General features: G+C 42.2%; 1 long non-coding RNA gene across 1 annotated transcript; it reads left to right on the top strand.

The window, feature by feature from the left end:
* Positions 1-3150: 3150 nt before the first annotated feature.
* On the top strand, positions 3151-5762 carry LOC147974541 (uncharacterized). Its single transcript, XR_015601965.1, has 2 exons — positions 3151-4833; positions 5611-5762. It is a non-coding gene; the product is annotated as an uncharacterized LOC147974541 (long non-coding RNA).
* Positions 5763-6156: the final 394 nt, after the last annotated feature.

The following is a 6156-nucleotide window of genomic DNA, read 5'->3' as shown; positions in this document are numbered from 1 at the left end:
TTTTTGCAAGTTTTACGTGGCTGCTACGGGCTTAGCAAGAACCGTTCTTACCTACACATCAAAAACCACAACGATAGTTTGTCAAGTTGGTGCTGTTTTAACCTTCGCAAGGACCGGGCGTAGCCACACTCGGTTCAACTAAAGTTGGAGAAACTGACACCCGCCAGCCACCTGTGTGCAAAGCACGTCGGTAGAACCAGTCTCGTGTAAGCGTACGCGTAATGTCGGTCCGGGCCGCTTCATCCAACAATACCGCCGAACCAAAGTATGACATGCTGGTAAGCAGTATGACTTATATCGCCCACAACTCACTTGTGTTCTACTCGTGCATATAACATCAACGCATAAAACCTGGCTCGGATGCCACTGTTGGGGAACGTAGTAATTTCAAAAAAATTCCTACGCACACGCAAGATCATGGTGATGCATAGCAACGAGAGGGGAGAGTGTTGTCTACGTACCCTCGTAGACCGTAAGCAGAAGCGTTATATCAACGCGGTTGATGTAGTCGTACGTCTTCACGATCCGACCGATCCAAGCACCGAAAGCACGACACCTCCGAGTTCTGCACACGTTCAGCTCGGTGACGTCCTCGCCTTCTCGATCCAGCAAGAGGGGTGAAGTAGTAGATGAGTTCCGGCAGCACGACGGTGTGGTGACGGTGTTGGTGAAGAACAATCTTCGCAGGGCTTCGCCTAAGCACTACGAAAACTATGACGGAGGATAAACTAGAGGAGACGGGGTTGCCGGCACACGACTTGGTGTTTCTTGATGTCTTTTGGGTGCTAGCCCTACCCCTCTATTTATATGTTGAGCCTTGGGGTCGAAACTTGGAGTAAAAGCCTCCACAAAGTCGGTTTCACCCGAAAGGCAAGAGTCCTTCTCGGACTCCAGGGCCAGACGCCAGGGTTCCGGAACATTTCCGGAGATATCCGGAACCCCTTCCGATGGATTCCGAAACCTTTCCGGAGATCAAACACTAGTATCCACATATATCAATCTTTACTTCCGGACCATTCCAGAGTTCCTCGTCATATCTGTGATCTCATCCAAAACTCCGAACAACATTTGGTCACCAACATACATAACTCATAGTACTATATCGTCAACGAACGTTAAGCGTGTGGACCCTACGGGTTCGAGAACTATGTAGACATGACCGAGACACCTCTCTTGTCAATAACCAATAGCGGGACCTGGATGCCCATATTGGCTCCTACATATTCTACGAAGATCTTTATCGGTCAGACCGCATAACAACATACGTCGTTCCCTTTGTCATCGGTATGTTACTTGCCCGAGATTCGATCGTCGGTATCTCAATACCTAGTTCAATCTCGTTACCGGCAAGTCTCTTTACTCGTTCTGTAATACATCATCTCACAACTAACTCATTAGTTGCAATGCTTAAGTGATGTGCATTACCGAGAGGGCCCAGAGATACCTCTCCGACAATCGGAGTGACAAATCCTAATCTCGAAATACGCCAACCCAACATGTACCTTTGGAGACACCTGTAGAGCTCCTTTATAATCACCCAGTTACGTTGTGACGTTTTGTAGCACACAAAGTGTTCCTCCGGTAAACCGGAGTTGCATAATCTCATAGTCATAGGAACATGTATAAGTCATGAAGAAAGCAATAGCAACATACTAAATGATCGATTGCTAAGCTAACGGAATGGGTCAAGTCAATCACATCATTCTCCTAATGATGTGATCCCGTTAATCAAATGACAACTCATGTCTATGGCTAGGAAACTTAACCATCTTTGATCAACGAGCTAGTCAAGTAGAGGCATACTAGTGACACTATGTTTGTCTATGTATTCACACATGTATTATGTTTCCGGTTAATACAATTATAGCATGAATAATAAACATTTATCATGAAATAAGGAAATAAATAATAACTTTATTATTGCCTCTAGGGCATATTTCCTTCAGAGGGTGGCGGCCAAAGAGAAGAGGGCGGCACCCAAGGAGAGGAAGGTGGACCTACAGGAGAAAAAGGCCGCGGCCGAGGAGATGAAGATGGTCGAGGAGAAGGCACTCAAGTTTATGTTCATGGACACATCTACTCTTGATCCCAAGGCAAAGGCCTATGTTGAACTTTCTCGGGATGAAATGCTCATGAAAAAGCAAATGCTCATGAGGCAAATGATGATGGGAGGAGGCATGGGAGGTGACATGGGTGGCTACATGAACATGATGGGAGGTGCCATGAATGGTGCATTTGGCGGAAACATGGCAGGTGGCTTCGGTGGCAACATGGAAGGTGGCTTTGGTGGCATGGGAGGTGGCTTCGGAGGCAACATGACCAGTATGGGAGGTGGCTTTTGTGGCAACATGATGGGTGGCTATGGAGGTGGCTATGGCGGCAACATGACCGGCATGGGAGGCAATGAAGGTGCTTCCGGTCGTGCTCTCGGCAACGTTGCTTCACTGCTTCACAACGTCGACAAAGAAGCCGGTGATGATGATGATGATCGTTCGCAACACCGGTGGTGTTGATGACCCGCATGAATGATATTCATGTGCATTTTAAGTTGTAGGCCGAAAAACTTTGGGACATTGCACTTTTGGTAGAGGGATTTCAAACTATGATGATGATGATGTACTTCTGTTAGGATTTGAACTATGATGACGATGCACTTTATTTCAAATTTTAAGTGATATTTGAATGCAAAACCGCGGCTGTACAGAGGCTGAACAATAGTCGCGCGGCTGCCGACCGGTTTTACATCTTTGTTTTGAACCATCTGTTGGAGTTGCTCATTTATTTACATCTCCGTTTTAGACTATCTGTTGGAGTTGAGCCTTTTTCGAAGATTTAAAAAGCATTTTTTGGTGCTTCAAATTTTTACATCATCGGTTTGGAGCACCAAAATATCTATTGGAGACGCTCTTACTTCTCCCCAACCCCCACCATTGGGACAGAGGTGTTGCCATAGGATTTAATACCTGAATGATCAAACACCAACTATGCCCCGACATGGAGAAGGGGTTGCTCGACTGCAAAACAAATAAACTGAGTGGCGATGCCTAGTCTAGTTAGACCACTAGCATACCTTCAAGTGAGTGCCCTACATGTTGTACTGAAGGTCATCTTAGCTACAATGGTGCTATTTAATTACCATATGCCATCAATAGATTTGTCGAACCTATTGCAATATGCAAGACACATTTGACCAGAAAAAAGATAATGCAACATGCAAATGATTCAGTGACGAGTTCTTCGTAAACATGATAAATATGCTTTAGATTTTTTTTCCTATTTTCCTATATCTACAAGCCATAGATTGTTTTCAAGATATTTCTTATACCAAACACTTTAGATATCTATACTAAGTTATTTAAGGATGAACACAAAGTCAGGTAAACTATATTCATCCAAAGTGTAACAGAATAAACCGAGGAGGAATGTGAACTTTTATTTTCTTATAGGATATGGTTTAAATATTTTTTAAGGCACAATGCATTTAGAAACAACATGTATGCAAGTGTGGCAAATTAAGCTAAGAGCCATGCAATTTCTTTGTTCCTTATTTTCTCACATTTAATATGATTTGGTTCTATAAAAATCTAACGCGCAATGTACTGAAAAGAAACAATAATGCAACTTTTATTACAAAATACTATTTTAGTTACATTAGATATTCAATATGATCATGATTTTAGAAAAATGTTTAGTGCACAAAATGTATAAGTTAGTATGAATAACTATATTTATTTTGACTCTCCGGCACACAAAAGTATGCATAGAAAATAAATACGAGAAACTATTGGAAAACATGGAACTAGCGCTACTTTCTTATGGAACCCGCGGTACTGAAAAATTATGGAATTCACTAGGGTGATACAAATTTAAAAGATACTACTGTAATAACCCATATTTTTTGGTTATTAATTTAAATTAAGATGAGTAATTAAATTTCTATTATCTGTTTAACATAAAATATTTGAGCAAATAAGATATGCTAGATTATTGATTCAAGCGATTAAAATAGAACTGTCATTTTTGCATGCATAAAATATTAGATGGATATAATTACACACTAAGTAAGTATGTATATGTGCACATAGACTAGCATCCATGCACTCACGTTATGGCATTAGCATGCAAAGTAATACAAATTAGTGAATAGTACAGGCTAGCTAGTAATGAGAAGATGGCCAAATACTAGAAGATGTGCATGCATGTAATGATGAGAATGCACACGTATGTACTATCCTTACAAGCTAAGTAAAATCCTATGCATGAGAGAGGCGACGTGGCTTCACATCAATGGAGTTGTGTTATGTTTGGCCAAGGGAGATGTGATAGTCGGAAGATATTTATCTGCATGGACACATGCATACATGCGCTGCCAGCATAGGAATGGCTAGGAAGCTCGAGCCATCTACGTGGAATTGCTACATGGTCAGGTTCAAGGGCCAGTTGTATTTCTTCACTGGAAGGGGCGTCGGCTAGTGACTTTTTACCAACTCAAAAGGTCAACCTGAAGGGTCAAGGGCCAAAGGGTCACTGCGGCTAGATATTTGAGTGTGCTTAGGTTGTGCTTGCTCCCTATATATAGTTGTTTGCTGCTGCTGCTCACTTCGCACCTCACACACTATTGGGAGAAGGAGAGAGACGCATAGAACCTGAGTTCAGATGAGAGGGCAGAGCGAGGAGGAGATGTTGCATCCACTGCATAGAAGGGATAATCACGCTGTATATGCTATGTGTAGAACATAAATATACTATGATAACTGATGCGGCGTTATATACCGGCGGTCGATCGGAGGAAATATTTATCTGATGCCATGAAGAATAATTTCTAATATCTAGGCAAGTAGCTGCTTTGCTAAACTCCCTGATCTCGCCTTATTGTTGTCTTCCTTGATTATCTAGTAATATTATTGCACCTTGATCCTTGTTGATCCTGTGTTGATCCTTGAGAGTGGGATGTGTTTTCCTCATAATCCATTTGTTGATGGAATCGGAGTATTTTGGAGGAACTCATGAAAAGTCATGAGTGTATTGTCTTTGACTAATATTTCAATGATCCTATCGTTGATTCAAACATGCATCCATCTATATTGGTGTCACGACGGCAAACATATTGTACCGGTCACAGTTCAGGTATGGGACTGTCTGAGTTCTCCGCTAAGGACGGACCTTGTTCAGGAACGTGTCGGTGATGGATCCGTAGGAGTGACCGACATCAGTGGGTCCAGGCGTCCGGGTCTTAGTGGATACAAGAGCTCTGCTTTTCTAGAACCTGTGTGGTTCTAGTCGAGGCTGTCGACGTCGAAGTACCCCCTCTTAAGAGCGTAAAAGTGTGAAATTTCACCCCTGTGACTCCCGGGTTGGGAAGCTTGCGGTCATGTGTGATGCCAATGATTTCTTGGTCCATTTTCATTATATCCGGTTATGATGTTCTTTTACCTATTTCCAATGAAATTGGCCCCAGCAATTTGTCACGTTATTTATGCTCCTTTAGATACAGTCAACCCGTTGTTACTGTATCAATATCCTTAAATTCTACTCTTGTTGAATAGTGAAGTACCTACTTGCTGAGTATGACTTGTCGTACTCACCCTTACTTTCTCTGTTGTTTTCTAGATGCAGACAATGTAACTTAAGCATGCCGAGAAGATGTCGTCGAAGAATAGGTTGGACCAATGGGTGGGAAACGACTAGAGAATATCATTTATTTTGGCTATCTGTAAATGTAAAGGAATTTGTATAGTTAATATATGAGCTTTTGTGATCCACTATTGGTTAATGCCTGCTTTATCATGCCTTGCGTGACTATAGGCCTCTGGTCTATAGGCACGCGGCGGCTGTCTCGGTTAGGCCCGGTCTTGGGGCGTGACAACTACAAACTTTTGAACTCACTAGCATGATGAAAAATAAAACAATAAATGACACAAATAAATAAGGCACTAAACTAAAGGCAAAAAACACCTGGCCATCAACTCTACGAGGATACCAACTACAAATAACTAGGAAGCATAGAACAAACTGTAAAAAGCAATGAGAAAGCTACCTGCCTACCTGAACACTAATTACATAGCACTAAAGTGCAGATTACAGAACCTGAATACAGTACCAACCTAAATTTCTAAGCTACTAAAAGTATCAACAGCTCACCGCAGCGGTTGCAAG

This window comes from Triticum urartu, chromosome 4A (genome assembly GCF_056163025.1).
Source record: "Triticum urartu cultivar PI428250 chromosome 4A, HENAU_Tu73, whole genome shotgun sequence".
In the NCBI taxonomy this organism is placed as follows: Eukaryota; Viridiplantae; Streptophyta; class Magnoliopsida; order Poales; family Poaceae; genus Triticum; species Triticum urartu.
The sequence above is the reverse complement of the archived record's forward strand: the minus strand, read 5'-3'. Positions and strand labels throughout refer to the sequence as shown.